The sequence below is a fragment of the Lissotriton helveticus genome, chromosome 4_1, assembly GCF_964261635.1.
Source record: "Lissotriton helveticus chromosome 4_1, aLisHel1.1, whole genome shotgun sequence".
Taxonomy (NCBI): domain Eukaryota; kingdom Metazoa; phylum Chordata; class Amphibia; order Caudata; family Salamandridae; genus Lissotriton; species Lissotriton helveticus.
The window spans coordinates 2,016,973,409-2,016,990,538 of record NC_136063.1 but is presented as its reverse complement, the minus strand read 5'-3'; positions in this window follow the sequence as shown (position 1 = coordinate 2,016,990,538).

Genomic DNA, 17,130 nt, shown 5'->3' with positions numbered 1-17,130 from the left:
CATAGTCGATGGTTGGTAGAGACATTTTGACTATATCCTGGACCTGCCCGTCCTCGCCCAAAATGGCACCGGAATAAATGGGACTCGTAACTCCTTGTTGTGTACTGGTTGCAGAACCTTGAAATCACGAGATACGTATGCAGTTTTGAAGCACATGGCGGGCGGGGACGAGAATTGATTGAATATTTCAACATCCCTATTGATATTAAGTTCTGATGTGTTATTGATTACTGTACTGTTGAAAGTTCAAATTAACGTCACCCATGGTACTTGCCCGCAAATGTATATCTAGATAATTTTATTGTAACTGGCCCTGTCGTATTTTAATTATAAAATGTACGTCCACCGATTCCGTAACTGTTAGACACCTTAGTTCTTGCAACCTAATGGCCCGCCCGTTACGTTCCTCTACAGTGTAAATGTCTATTCATCATATACGATTACAGTTTGCTCCGTGGCAGGCCCACGTGGTTATAGGCTCGTATTTGTATAATGAAATTTTCACAATAAAGGTTTTTAAAAGAAAACATGGTAGTAGTATATACATTGGTAAAGTTTTTAATAATAGTGACTGTTTTAGAATCATTAAAAGGCAAGTGAAATAAAGCAGACCAATTACATGAAGGGTAAAAGGTATAATACGAAGGAACGCAGTAAAGATAAATGGTCAAGGGCTGTTGGGTTTTCTATTCCTGCAACATAAAGTGATCGATAAGAATCTCATATTCAGGCGTATCGGCGACTAACACAGCAGGTCGACCCTCTTTTGCTCAACGGCTCCGTCATGGGACGAAGAAACGCTCTTTTTCTCGAAAAAAGAATATATTTTACTTGCAGGACAGTTGTAAAAGTTCCGGGAAAGTACATTAGCCTGGAACATTATAACATATATTTAAGAAAAAATAATGTTCGGAAGTAATGAAAAGCGTAATTTTTAGGTCATATGACCAAGCCTTTCATCATTACAATAAGAAAAGTAAAATGAACCAATGAAAAGTTTTATTAACAAGTCACATGACTTGTTATGCTTACGTTACGCGCTGCGCGCCCCGGATGACTTCCGGATGCGCTAACGCGGCGCGTCATATGACGCATTAGGCGACAACGCAGGTACAGAATATAGTCAAAATGTCTCCACCAACCAGCGGTCGGAACACAACCCCTTTCAGCAGGCTAAATAGTTCTGTTAAATGACAACAGAAGGGACAGGCAACAAGAACCATCAGTCAAAGAGGGGAGGGCTAGTTCTTCTCTACCGGGTTACATTGGGGCGCTACCGGAACTGATCGAATTGGTAGTCTACAGTGTTTCTGGATGTTTCAGACTGAAGCTGGGGTTAGCATGAGAGCAGCACCATTTCGTAGCTCCGTCGTGGCCATTCCGCAACCAATCATGGCAGCCGCTCTTTATCGTTATTTTGGGCGGGGTGGGTGGCGGAGCCGAGCTGTTTTGCAGCCATCATTGTGTGGAGTTCAGTTCATCTCACTAGTTTTGTATTTGTCATGAGGGGTTGTTCCTAATGTTTCTATTTTAGCGAGGTCAAAAAGAGATCCCATTAGTGGCCTACTGATTTTGCTCGATTCCTTTTCTTTTTTTTTACACGATTTTTCGTTATCTGCAAAGACTAAACAGAGTATTGCGACTCTGTGTTTGTTTGTAAATAGAGAATGAACCAAAGAGAACTAATTCTAAAACAGTAAATACTTGGATAACAATCAATCAAATGGAGAGAGAAGCAGGCACGACGGATTACAACGGGGGCAAAGGCCTGCGTTAACTACCTTTCACTATCTGCAAAGAGAGAGTACTCCTAATAGAAATGAGGGGGGGGGGGGCACCATTCAAAGCAGATCAGTGTGCATAAACACGAAAATGTTTTCACTTACCACGTACTTGACATTCGACAGCTTATGATATTTGCTATTAAAAAACCATTGAAATTCACTGAAAAAACCATAGGTTATAGACCATATATAGTTAGGAATTAGCATTTACAAAACCTTGAAAATTCACTGAAAAAACCATAGGTTATAGACCATATATAGTTAGGAATTAGCATTTAAAAAACCTTATTTTACTCACACAAAACCATTGAAATTCCATATATAGTTAGTTGCACTAACTATATATCGCGCACCCGCAATCCACTGCTGATCATGTCACATATTACATCATTCATGACATGGTCAGTGACATCACTGATGACATCACTGATGACATCTCAAATGACATCACTGATGACATCACTGATGACATCTCAAATGACATCACTGATGACATCTCAAATGACATCACTGATGACATCTCATTTGACATTACTGATCACATCACTGATGACATCATTCATGTGATAATACGATGAACCTCTTCAGACTCTAATATAACCTTAGATACACTCAGTGTAAACAGACACTCATAGACTGTCACTCATCCATGGAGTTACTCAGACACTTAGTCAGTCATGCAAAGAATCAATCACACCTCCATTTCCTCAACTATACAGTTATACACACCTTACTTATTCAAACATATACTAAAACATATTTACTCACTTATACAATCCTGGATACAAGTTCACAATGATCCATACAGCCACTCACACATTCACTGGCTCTTATGCACAGTTATTTATATATGTCAACTCTGACATGTACTGTGTTTTACATATGTACTTACTTTGACATGTAGCACTGAGATATCCATTCACTCACCAATACACTCATGCACACAGTCAACCGCCCATACAGCTGTTTCCACATGCACTTTTGAACCCATACATCTAGTCAATCAACTGCTCACACATCTATGCAGAGAGTCATACACCTCCCAGCCACCCAGACACACACTCAGTCTCCCATACAAATGCTTGGGCAACCAATCAATAACCCATACAGTTAATCATATAGCTAATGATCAACACATGCAGCAGTTTACAGAACAACAGACATAATGATGCACAAATTAAGACAGTTTAGTCACTAACCCATGCACTCAGTGAGACACATTTAATCAGTCACTCATACAGTCAGCCATGCCCCTACTAAATCCTTCATCAAGACACTTATACATCCACTCATTCTTCAATATGTAAGACATATTTTAACTTTACAGAATTATACAGTCACTGGATGTAGTCATCAGTGATGTCATTTGAGATGTCATCAGTGATGTCATCAGTGATGTCATTTGAGATGTCATCAGTGATGTCATCAGTGATGTCACTGACCATGTCATGAATGATGTAATATGTGACATGATCAGCAGTGGATTGCGGGTGCGCGATATATAGTTAGTGCAACTAACTATATATGGAATTTCAATGGTTTTGTGTGAGTAAAATAAGGTTTTTTAAATGCTAATTCCTAACTATATATGGTCTATAACCTATGGTTTTTTCAGTGAATATATATATAAATGTATATATTACCTACTGGCGGTCGCCAGTAGGTAGTTATAGTTAGGACCTAGTTTCCATAGGAAATCTGCAACATTCTATTGGGAATAACTTTGGCCCTGGTGGACGAATGTTTGCGAATTTCTCAAAGAAGATGGCTAGGTCCGCTGCGCTCATTCTGTGAAAGTTTTGGGGGGATTGGTGAAGTGGGGACTGAGATAAAAGGGGGGTCCCAAAACGTGTTTTTGCCATGTTATTTTCCATAGGACGTTTAGACACGGCTACAGCTCGAACGGCTGAATGGATTTATAAGAAATTTGGTAGAAAGGTAGAGTGTGGGTCGCAGATCACGCTTTTGTTTAAATGGTGTAAATCCGTTCAGTAGTTGCTGAGAAAATTAAAGTTGAAATCAGTTATATATCTATAAGCGCGCACGGGTGCGCGCACCTATGCGGGTGTGCGCGAGCGGCATTGTGATTTGCTGTTTAACGTCTGTCAACATTCGATTCGGAGGAAATCAGGAAGTGTTGTCTGCCATTTTGTTAGTGCGAGTGAATATATAATACAGAACAAAGGGTTAGTACATGGAAAGGGGAGAAGGTAGAGATTGTCTGGCCGGGTAGGTTTTCTAAGGGGGTACAGTATGGACCCTGAACGCGAAAAGACCATTTATTTTTGGAGAAAACATTTGCGGAGTGCATGCATTCGGTTGCGCACCCCTATTTACAAGACTGTGAAAAACTATAGTGGTGAGAATGGAAAGGGAGCAGGGTGGAGAGTGTTTGATTTCGTAGGTTTCTTGAGGGGTTTATTAAGGATGACGAAAGTCTAAAAGTAGCTTTTTTTCGCAAATAAGTTACGAGGTGCGCGCACTCGGTCGTGCACGGCGATCAAAAAAACATAAAGAAAAATGGAGATAAATTACAAGTTTGAGTGTTTAGATCTAAGGCGGCTCTTAAAAGAGCCCTTGTGTTAATTGAGTTTTTGCTGAACTTATAAGTAAGTTCTGATGCAGAGTCTCATGTTACAGAGGAAAATTCTATTTCCCTCATCCGTGAAATGAACACCATCTCTCCGATAGATGCCTTCCATGTTGAAACGTAGGTTGTTGTTGTATATAGAACCCATGTTATATTCTCTGAGGAAAGCAGAAACAGATTTATTTACATGTTGCCTTGCTTTCTCAATCTGTGGACAACGTTCATTGGACCAATTCCATTTTTGTCTTTGGCATATATTTGAATACACCAAGACAGTTCGAGGAAAAAGTGACATCAATTGACGAAAGGTGTCTTTTAGAAGCATTTCTAGACCTACACCTGTTAATGTGCCTAGATCATTCCCACCACAGTGCACAATTATCAGGTTAGGTTCAGGGAGATGCGTAAACGTTTTTACCAATGGTATCAATTGGTGACATCTTAATCCTCTTTGGCCAATCCACGTAATCTGCACATTTGGTAAGTCAAGGTTAGAGATTCGTCTGTTTGCAGCATATTTTTCACTCCAGTGAATATATACAAGCCAAACCTTCATTTTCAAGGTAGATGCAGTAGTACTCCGATGGGTTCTGGAAGTGGAATGACAAGTAGATGGTGAAAGTCACGATAAAAAAAGTGTGTGAGGATTGGTATTAATGAAAAACTGAACATGATTGGTTAATTGATATACTTCAAGATTGAAGACTACTCTGTATGTTATAGTTTTATTACAAACAAATCTTCTATTGGTCGTGGAAAAAAAAGAAATGTAAAACAAGAGTGGATAGGCAGGTGTGTTTGGAGTGAAATTATCCTTTTTGCTTGGATTTAGAACGTTCAGATATGAACTTTTGACCTGTGCCTTCAGCCAGGTGCAGATTGAGCTGTTACCATGGTAACAGCCAGAGAAGGCAGAGGGTGAAGGGTGACCGTTATGTTACTTTGAAAATATTGAAAGGATAACCAACTGAAATGTTAATTTGAATATGAAATTGTGCAGGAACAAATATGATTGGTTGAAGAGACATATATGAGTGTGTATTGACAGAAAATCTATGCCATTATTCTTTGGTTGCAGTGATAGAAGTATTATTGAGAGCTCCGTCAAACGGCTATCGTTTTACAACTATCATTGTTCTACATCTGATAAAGCATTGGTAAAGGTGAGTGTATAACTGTTTGTTTTATGATGTACCGTTAAATGTGGTTTGATCACTATATTTGATTATGTGAGTTACTGTGTCTTATGTAGCACATTTTTGACTTTGATACAGTTTGATATGTTTTCAACTAATGTTCCATTTTATTACATCAATGTTTTGGAACATTGTTTCTTTGTAATTATTAGTTTAAAATTACGATTATTTAATTTGATTAAGGATAGTGGAGTTCAGTCATGTTTTTAAGTTATGAGCTACTGTTAGGTCTATGAATTAAATGTTACTTAGAGACGGATCTGCAATGAAATTTGGTGGGGGGGAAGGACGATAAAAAATGTTTTTTTGTAGGGGGACATGAACGTGTAATCAGTAGATAGAGTAAAGGTGGAGGGGCTGTTACAATGGGTAAAACAAGTGCAAGGCCTACTTAATATTGAAATGGTTCTTTATAGAGATGTGAAACGTTCAGGTGCGGCTCTGTGTGTATCTGGGATGTGTGTTATCTTGGGCTTCCACAGCAGACGTCAGAGGGGGGGGAGGGGCTGAAGTTCTGTTAAGTTAATGGGGGTTGTGCGCCGTTTCTTCACTTTCTTTCAAGTCTGAATTATAGTTTTGAATGTATTTGTGGAAAACTGAATAAATAGAAAATAAAATGTAATGAAATAGACAGAAGTTAATAAACATTTGGGAGCGTTTGCACATTATTTGTAAAGTTGGTTACAGATCAAAAAAAAGGAATTGGTAGAGTACAGATAATGCAGGTAGAGAGAAAAATAGTTGATTAAATGTGATATTGTCGAAAAAAGTGGTAATGCTTTAGGTATTTAAAACTTTAAGTTTGAGGAAAAAATGACAGTGTGGTTTGCGGCCGAGGGATGCAGTGGTGGGGGTGGGGTGAGAAGGAGAGGTGTCCCAGTACAATCAAATGAAAAATTGTGACCATGAGGCTGTAGACAGGTTCGTGGAGTATATGCCTTTTATAAATTGATGTAGAAGAACAAATATATATAGAGGTTTCTGTGTACCACAGTGTGACTCCATTTTCATCTCACTCCTGCTTTCTATATTAGTTGCTTTGTGTTATGTTAGTGTGTGTATGTGTGTGTGTGTGTGTGCGTTCAGTCTGAGCTAAGGAAGTTTGTTCTGCAGGCAGACACAGTTGTTATAGTCGAGATGAAAGGGTGATAAGTATTGAAATAGGGTTTAGCGTGTGCTCTGTGGAAGCGAGGGAGCAGTGATTAATACTCTGAGTGAAGCACAACTGCGGCGGAGTTTTGTTACAGTAATAAATAATTTTTTTGCCAGAGGTACGATTGATGCTATGGTTCAGAACTCGTAAAGAAAGGGTTGACTGACCGTCGCAGGCCAGCGGGTTGAAGTATGAAAAATTCAGGTTGACATAAGAAAACATGAATTGAGTGCAGCTGAGATTACGTGAAACACATGAATACAGTTTTAGTATAAATTATTTCAGTTGTGAATATGGGTTACAAGAGGGAACGTATATATTTCAAATTTTTATTCAATGATGCAGTGTTTTGAGAGAAAGTTTTTTATTTAATACAAGTAAACATAATCTGAAGAAAATAGTGGGTATAGTTACTAGTTCATAGAACACAAATGATGGAAATGTAGTATGAAGCAAAATGAATATCGTTTAAAAAACATTGTACAGCCCCGCAATGAAATATATCTAATTATATTGCATGCAAGAAGGTGTGTTTTGATTTTAAGTTCAGTAATCATATATGAAAATAGTAATGGTTAAACATCACTTCATTAACAGTTAGTTTTCAGCATACGAAGCAGTAACAAGCTTGTTGTATGGTATTGTGAAAGGAAATGAAAAACGCGCCAAAAGGGAGAATTTGGCTCGAGGTGCATGTACTCAGAACAACTATTGTATTGATATAATTTTTTGAAATGTTTCAGTACACAATGTCTCATACAGGTTGATAAGCAAGGGTAATATCAGGGTAATCATAAACTTTTTAGTTATGAATCAAAAATCTTTCAATAGGCATAAATTAAAAGCAGCACATGTGTGTGAGGCAGAAATAAGGAGTAGAAAGGGAGAATGGTGATAAACCATATAAAATCATATAAAAAGTCATTGTAACTATACACATTTCTCAGGGCACATTTAACCATATTTTACGCAGCCTTGGTTCGAGAATATTTTAAATCAGATAGATAACATAAGGTGGTGATTTGTTGAAATTAGAGCATCATGAAATGTTTTGAACAAAATCGAGGAGGTGTGGAAAAAAATTAACTCCACATAACTTAAAAAATTCACACCAGCAGGAAATTACAATGTCCAATGTTAGTAAAGCCACTAGGTCAGTTTATATAAAATATAATAAGAAAAAAAAAATAAGAAGAATTAGGAAGGGAAAAAACAGTCAAGGTGTCAATGGTTTGCAGAACAGCTATCCTTCCATTGAATAGGCAAAGTAAGTGGCAACTGCTTCTAAAAGAAAGTCATTATTATCATCCGAAAACAAGTCAGCCATCCAATTGAAAAGAGGAAATGAACATACATGGTCATTAATCACCGGAGCCTCTAGTAGCATCAGAGGAGAACTCGGTGAATTTTCAATGTAGCTGTGTGCCAAGAAATCTTGCGCCGCTGCGAATATATTCCAATGACCCAGAACTCCATGTATCGCTGCAAAGGCCATAATCCCTCCGTCGGAACAAAGTTGTTCATGATCAAGTAACGGATTCATGAGATGATTGTAATTCACTTTAGGAGGTACTGAGTTGCAGAGACATAAGTCCAGGGCCCACATGAAATCACAGCTCAGGCAATGAAATACAGGCTGCACACAGGTGAAATAGGTAAATCGAAACGATAATCCATATGATGCACTCAAAGTCGCGAGTGGCAGAATGCCATACTGGTCAAGCATGCTGTGGCGAAATAGTTCTAAGTGTTCCAGCTCGTTTCCGAAGGCGAGACGGACTTCCATTTTGTAATAACGAAAATAGGAATACAAAGGTTGCAGCTGCTGGTAATCGATGAGGATGTCCAGAAACATAGATCAGAGAGTATGGAGTGAGAGTAGCAGAATGCCTTCAAATGATTTGGTGCAAAAAAAGCACCAAACCATTGGTTAGTAGTTGCAAAAAAAATAGTGCAGCTGGGAAGTGGAGGAGCGTTAAAGATTATGAGAGTCACCTTAGAAAATTGTAAAGGAAGGTCACTATTTAATAAGATATGCAGTTTTCTGCAACTGTTAGCTAAGTGAATGAGATATGTTTGTGAACAGATGCTCGGGTAGCTTGATTTTGGGACAATAAGGCTGTTGTTCAAGTCTTGGGATGGAACTTTGAGTTCAAGGCCGTATTTTGCGGCCAGATGCAAACATGAAGGTTCCCATGCGTGGGTGGGTGAAGTTCATTTTTACAGAGAAACATTTGCAGAGTGACTATTTCAGACTAAAGCTTGTCGTTTATTAAAAAGTCATAGTAATTAACATTGCTTGAAAATAAATAATTACTGCTGAGTGTTATGGTAAAATTAGGCATTATAGGAGATACCGGTGTACCTTTGAAGACACATGCAACATTACAGCGCTTCATGTTAAACAAGTTATGCAAATGGTAGTGCCTGGATGTGAACGATTATGTGCGGCATTGATATTTTTGACACTGTGGGCCTCATTTATGAAAATTTTGCACCATAGATGCGTTACTTTTTCCTATATTAAAAGTGACACACCGGCGGCGCAAGGGCTTCATAAATAAGGCTCTGTGTACTTATGACTAGTGGAGAAGTGATGCAATGAAATGATGTTAGGTGAGTGTAGTGTAGTTACGGAACGGAAAACCTTTAAAGAGAGTTACATTTAGTATGGAATACTTTTTATTTTTTTCACAAACTAACGTATGAGAATATTGTTACAGTGTTAGCGGAACTGTTAGTTGAAGTTTGATAAAGATTAGTGAAATAAGTAAATTATGGTGTATTTAATATGTGCAGCTAATAATCTGTGAGAAAAGGTAATAGTCCACAGTCTTGTAAATAGGGGTGCGCGATCCAATGCGCGCACCACGTAACTTTTTACGGAGGAAAAAAAAAGTTTCATTTACGTTCAGGGTCTATACTGGACTTCCTGAGAAAACGTACTGGGTTACATAATCTGTACCTTTTGTCCTTTTCATGTTCTAACCCTTTGATCAGTACAATATATTCACTCGCAGTTACAAAATGGCGGCCAATACTTTCTGATTTGCACTGATTCTAATGTTAACAGATGTTAAACAGCAAATGAGAATTCTATAAACTGTATATTTTTGAAATTTTAAATAATAGGCAAAATAAGTAAACTTAAAGATCTGAAACGATCTTCAGGTGTCGTCTGCATTTCCAGCATTAAATTTTACTTATAAAGCATGTGAATCACAGTCTTGTAAATAGGGTTGCGCGATCGAGTGCGCGCACCCCGTAACTTTTTTCTGAAAAAAAAAAAATGTTGTTCTGGCGTTCAGGGTCTATAGTGCACTCCCTGAGAAAACGTACTCGCTTAGATAATCTGTACCTTTTTCTCTTTCCATGTTCTCACCGTTTGTTCGGTAGAATATATGCAGTCGTATTAACAAAATGGCGGCAACACTTCCTTATTTCCTCCGAATGGAATGTTGAGAGACGTTCAGCAGCTAATTATAATAAATGGTATAAAAAACGGCTGCAATGCATGCATATTGTTAAAACATTAGCAATATTCAGCGATCCAATGCGCGCACCACGTAACTTTTTACGGAGAAAAAAAAAGTTTCATTCACGTTCAGGGTCTATACTGGACTTCCTGACAAAACGTACTGGGTTACATATTCTGTACCTTTTGGCCTTTTCATGTTCTAACCCTTTGATCAGTACTATATATTCACTCGCAGTTACAAAATGGCGGCCAATACTTTCTGATTTGCACTGATTCTAATGTTAACAGATGTTAAACAGCAAATGAGAATTCTATAAACTGTATATTTTTGAAATTTTAAATAATAGGCAAAATAAGTAAAGTTAAAGATCTGAAACGATCTTCAAGTGTCGTCTGCATTTCCAGCATTACATTTTACTTATAAAGCATGTGAATCACAGTCTTGTAAATAGGGTTGCGCGATCGAGTGCGCGCACCCCGTAACTTTTTTCAGAAAAAAAAATGTTGTTCTGGCGTTCAGGGTCTATAGTGCACTCCCTGAGAAAACGTACTCGCTTAGATAATCTGTACCTTTTTCTCTTTCCATGTTCTCACCGTTTGTTCGGTAGAATATATGCAGTCGTATTAACAAAATGGCGGCAACACTTCCTTATTTCCTCCGAATGGAATGTTGAGAGACGTTCAGCAGCTAATTATAATAAATGGTATAAAAAACGGCTGCAATGCATGCATATTGTTAAAAAGTTAGTGATATTCATCCTATACCGAGCTAATGCTCTTAGCTATGTTATCTAGGTCCCATTGGATAACATGACTAAAAACTGCTCAAGGCAGATGTTAGCTTTTGGAGATATTCACGCTTAGCGCGAATATCTTCAAAATTGGTAATAGGCGATAGTGATGTTAGTGACTGTTTCCAGTTGCTATCATCTTGCCACGCCCACTTTAGGATATCATTAGGGATAATTATTACCGTGCAGCGAAGGAGGCAGTACAGGTCTACGGCAGGCTCTGATCAAGAATTCTGGTCAACCCATGCCACTTCTCAAACCATGAAGTAGCACTTTTGAAAAACTAGCGTGTTTTCTGAGATGGGAATCCCCCACTCACACATAGAAAAACACTTTAGGGCGTGTATACACATAGTCTGAATATACACCCACTAGTTTTAACTGCACACACCCTTTTACCGGTCCTGAAGAAAGCCAGCTTAGTCATAAGGCACTGGCTGAAACATGTTGACACATCCCAGGATGTGGGAGGTCGTAACTCGCCTCTAACATCCAACAGCCTTATTTTTAACCGCTGACGGTGACCCAGCTATTAAAGTGTAATTTGCCCTCGGGCACTGGGATCCCCGCCAAGCCGTTTTAAACCCACTATTCATAACAGTCTTCACCGCACACACAGCGACATACCTGCTCCGCTGTAATCAGGCGTCGAAGCACACCCGGGACACGCTAGGTGTCACTGGGTGGGCCCGATGATGAAGTATGCCACCAACTAGGTTGGTGGGTGAGGGCTTTATGAGCACACCTACCAGGTGCCACTAACCGGTGACGAAACATACTTGAGTCCTTGATAAATTAAATCAATTTTTTGTTTTTCTTGAATAATTAAGCTAGTCTATTTTTGATTTACAACATATAAACCGGGGGATATGGACTAGCTTTCTGGTCCTCTCTCTCCTTCTTGATACACGCATAATTATTACTGACATGCAAAGTGGCGCACTAGATGGTTGCTATCTGCTACTAACTGTCGCTAACTGGTGTTAGCGACAGCTACGTAATAGGGAGATCATTTTATCTTCGCTTTGTTGGCACTTGAAGGCAAAAAAGTGGAGATAAACTCCCTTGATAATATGCCCAATTTGGGGGAATTCAGAAAGTGTTGAGCGCCATTATGTTAAAAAACTCCCTGCACATAATGTATATGTATTTACGTAAAAAATAGAAAAAGTAAGGTTGTGTAGTAGTGCATATCAAAAATATTGCATGTAGTATCCTGTTAATGTATGATAGATTATATTGTATATAATGATTGATTTAAAAAAAATTGTAGGGGGAAAAATTTGCTAAATAAATGTGGTTCACAAAGACATCTTGGGCCTCATTTATGAAGGCCTTGCGCCGCTGGTGAGTCACTTTTAACATGGGAAAAAGTGACGCACCGGTGGCGCAAGGATTTCATAAATAAGGCCCCTTAAACTTAGGCTTTACGATATATATTGGATAGAAAATTAGGGAATGTATATGGTAGGCATGATATTTGGTAAAATGGGTGTATGTTGTGTAATACATATGTGTGTATTATGTTAACTAAAATTTAGTTGTGTATTTTTTTTAAAGAGTGTTTGGTGCTGAAAAGCAACAACCAGAGGTTGAACGTGAGAGTATAGAAACAGAAAATCCTTTTTTACAGGTGAGTTGATAAATTTAAAATGATAACTTATTTTGGAAAAGATTATCATAATATGCATGTTTTTAAAAAAAAAATTAACACTGCTTCTCTTATACATGAGGGTTTTAATTTGTACTTTCAACATGTCTGAACATGCTTGTAGTACATATGTATTTTGAAAGACGGTTTTATTGTTAATTGTTACAATCTTTTCATGGGCCGGGTTCATGTGTTATTTTGAATACAGTTTGGGTTCATCTATTCTTTGACTGTAAGAGTTTGCTGTTTACCTTGGTTAATTTTTGCTAAGTCATCATTATCTTTCAACTTTATGCTGTATCATTTGTGTACAGTAATTTTTGAGAAATTATAGAGGTATATTATGACATGGCTGTTGGCGTGATGGACATTTCGGATGCATTTTTGTGACAGTACTATGTATTTGCATTCTATTATATGCATTTGCACAGGTGTATTATGATGAGGTCAGTCGGACGCCATCGAGGGAGTAATGGTAGGGCAGGGAGGGAGGGAGGGGGAGGTGTAGGGTAGAGAGATCTAAAATATGGTATATAGATAAATGTAGGAAAGTATATATTTTAATTAATAAAAATTTTTTTACAGTGTACACAGCATCGCATTTTGGAATGTAGTGCACACTGTAAAATTCATTTAAATAATTAAATTATGTATTTACTACAAATTATCTGTATCCTGGTGTTTAGGTCCCTCCAGCAAAGATCTTCCCCTCCTCGTCTCCCTGTCGCACCATAATTGCCTCCACGAGTTGCGGCTCATTGTGGTTTTATATGACTATGATGAAATGTTTAACATTAGATGAAATTTACATGATGAGTATGCTGTTAAAGGTAAAAGCAACTGCCTCTGTGGGAAGTAGCAATCGGTTTAGTGAATGTTTAATTGGTATGTTGTGAGTTATTCCTTCAGTTTGCATACAGTTTGAATCACAGTTTATAGTGGTGAAGTTAGAAAATAGATCTCTACAATAAAATTAGAAAGTGTATAAATAGTTCTACAGCACGAAATGCAGAAAGCAAATTTCACAGTGAAAAGTGTTTTTATAGCACAATTTTAATTAAAAAAATTAAATAGGAAACTGTTAATGTCTAGGATGAAAGTATCTGTTTTTTAGAAAAATAAAGAGGAAGGTCTTATAATAATCAATGTAGTTAATGTTTTCAAAAGTATGAAAGTGTATGTGGAGTAGTGTGGCTCACTGGTTAGAGGCAGCAGGCCTGAGAGCAGAAGTCAGCCCGGGACCAGGGTTCAATTCCCGACGTGGCAGGGTCGTGGACCTTGGTCAGCGGACTTGATAATTCTTGCTTCGGTGCTTACTCTAATCAGGGGTTCCACTCTGCAACTCTGGGCATTAACTTGCCTAATCTCCACAACGGCCCCACCAATTCCGGGGATGCCTGGCTCCACCTTGGGGACTCCCAGCAAGGGACCATCCCACAGGGAAAGCCAGGACGGGTTCCCCAGAGTTATACAGCGCCGGGACGCCCCGTTGCTGGGGCAGCTGTGCGCTTTACAAGTATACTACATTTACATTTACATTTATGTAGTTAAAAGATTAATCAAGGTAATCATTGGTTAACTAATAATAAAAAATATATAAATTAGTCTTTATATTTTTTTAAAAGGAGAAAGAAGATAGAAAATTAATAAAAACATGGAAGATTACTGTGAAAATGAGAATATCAATTTTGAAATGGCAAAAGAAGTCCTAGAAGAATTAATTGAAAGAGTATTTGAGGATGAAATTTCAACTGAAAATGAGGACTTTTTGGACAGTACTTTTGATAGTGCATACTTAGAGATGGTGGAAGAAGAGAATTTGGAAGAGCAAAATAGTAATGAAATATCAGATGAATTTATGCTAAATGTGATTCTGGAATATGAATTATTAAATGAATAAAATTATTTTTGATTAAATAAAACATTTTTTGAAACTATTACTGTTGTACCGTTAATCAGTATTCTCTTTTTTAAGAATGACAGTAAAAGTTGTGATAAGGTGGATAAAAAATTAAAGTTATAAAAATAAAAAGCATTAGGAACATCGACAATGCTTGAAAGTTAGAATAGTACTTATATGTCTCAAAAATTAGATTCATAGAATACATGTGTAAGGATAACATAGATATGGAGTGTCACAAATTTAGAAACAATATTCACTATAGGATTTCCTACTCTGACCAGAGACTGTTTCTTTGTCTTTATTCAAGTTATAAAATCAAGCATTGGTTATAATTTGTATGGTATATGGTAGTACGGGTCTATAATATTTTTTAACTTTTTTCCAAACAGGTTATCATTAATATCAGAAACATCAATCAGTATGCCGACGAGAAATGAAAAAAGAAAGCTGTATAAAAAGACATACCATTTGAAGAGAAAAGAGGGACAAGATTTACGTAATCAACAAAGGACAGAGAAAAACAAGAGTGCTCCTGGTAAGAGCAGTAAGGAATTTTTTTAAAAATTGTATCAGAGGAAAAGTCAATTGGATAATGTTGCAAAGGAAAAACAGTTTTCAGGATCTACAAGGAGAAATGGACGAAAAAAGAAAACTGTGTTGGAAAAGAGTGGTGAGGAAAATATGTACAGTAAAAGACGTACACATCAGTTTGCAGAAATAAGGAAACGTATGTTTCATAAGAGAGTTGTTATGAATTTATTACAAAAGGAAAAAGTTTCAAAAAGGAAATCTGCTTTTTATAAGAAAAAAAAATATATAGAGGAAGTTGTGGATGATGCGTTCGAGACGAAAAAAAAATTGTTTATTTTAGCGCTTAAAAGAATAAATACACTAAATAAGGCAATCAGAGTTTTAAAAGCTAAGAGTAAATGGAAGAGACACATAAATAGAACTAATTTTTGTAAAATCTTTTCTGGTAAATGGATGCATACTTCAAATTCTGAGCCATTTTTTAATGAAGAGAGTTACTTTGAAAGTAACGATATGTTGCATGCAGTTGACACCAGTGGTCGAGCATATGAAGTGAAGGATGGCTGTCCTATTGAGAAAGAGAAAATTGAGGTCAGAAATACAGAAGGGGAAATAGGTGGAGAAGTTTTACAGGGACGTGTTCATGCTCCTGTTTATAGTTGGAATTGTAGCAGTATTTGCAGTGTGCGACAGGATTCAATTGATTTCTTTCGCAATTTCGTACGTAAGTACACTAAGGAAAGTTTAAAAAATAAATTGTACTGTTGCAAGAATTAGATCGTTGCAGAGTGAGAGAAAAAATGGGTTTGCAAGGACATTCTTTGGCTTGTCTTTCAAAAAAACATATGCCAGAGTGTTTTTCATCACTTTAGGATGTTAGCAGTGCATCATACCAAAATGAGAAAATTTGTCAGAAATATGTATTATGCAAAAAGTCCAGCACTTAAACTTAAAGAGTTAAATAGTGCTCTTTTGCATGGGTGTGTATTAGATGTGAAGAGTATTTGTGCAGAAATTGAGGTAAGTTATTTTGGTCGAGATGAAGAGAATGTAGAAACTGATATAGTTAGAGAAGGACATGTGTTAGAAAATGTTGGACACTTTAATACTGAAGAATTTGAACAGGAAATAACAAAATTTAAGGTCATTGCAGGTGAAAAACCAAATTTAACTTGTGTGTGTTGTCGACGCATTCATTACAAAAGTCAAACTAGGTTAGTTGATTTATATTTAAAAAGTGAAGATGAAGATAATACTCAGTGGAGAGAGTTTGCGACTTATTTGCTGGTAGAAAACTATTTTGATTTGGGTTTTGAACAACGTATTTGTAAATATTGTTATAATAAATTGAATGAAAATAAAATGCCTGCTAGAGCTGTTCATAATAATCTTGAGTTGATAAATATTCCATCGGAACTGAAGAATTTAAATACTTATGAGACTATTTTGATTCAATGTGTACATCCTTTTCAGGCTATTGTTCGTATGGAGCCTAAGACTGGGAAATTAAAGCCTACAGATTTACAAAGAGGATTAAAGGGTAGAGTTGTATATTTGCCACTTGATTTAAAAAAAAATATAGAGACAATTGGTATTGAAAATGTAGAAGAGGAACCTCTTGTTATTCTAGTTAATGGTGTACCTACAAAGAGTAAGAAAATCTGGCAAGATTTAGTGGATGTTAGGAAAGTGAAGAAGGCAACGTTGTATTTAGTTAAAAATAATAAATACTATAAAAATGTGTATGTAGAACAAGAAGATGTAAGTGATGAAGAGAATAATGATTTGTCTATTGGACAAATTGAAAAAGTTGACATGTCCAGAAGTGAAGACATTTATGAACATTACAGTGTTCATCCACTGCATTCCAAAGAAGCAATGGGGAATGCAATTGAGTTATTTCAGATGAAAAAAGCAGAAGGAAGTCCTATTAGTGTGTGGGAAAAAAGTTTGGAAGGTCGTTGTTTCCCACACTTATTCCCAACAGGTGAAGGTGTGCGATATGATGATCGACCTATGCAGATTCCTGCTTCTGAGTACCGGACTACAAGGT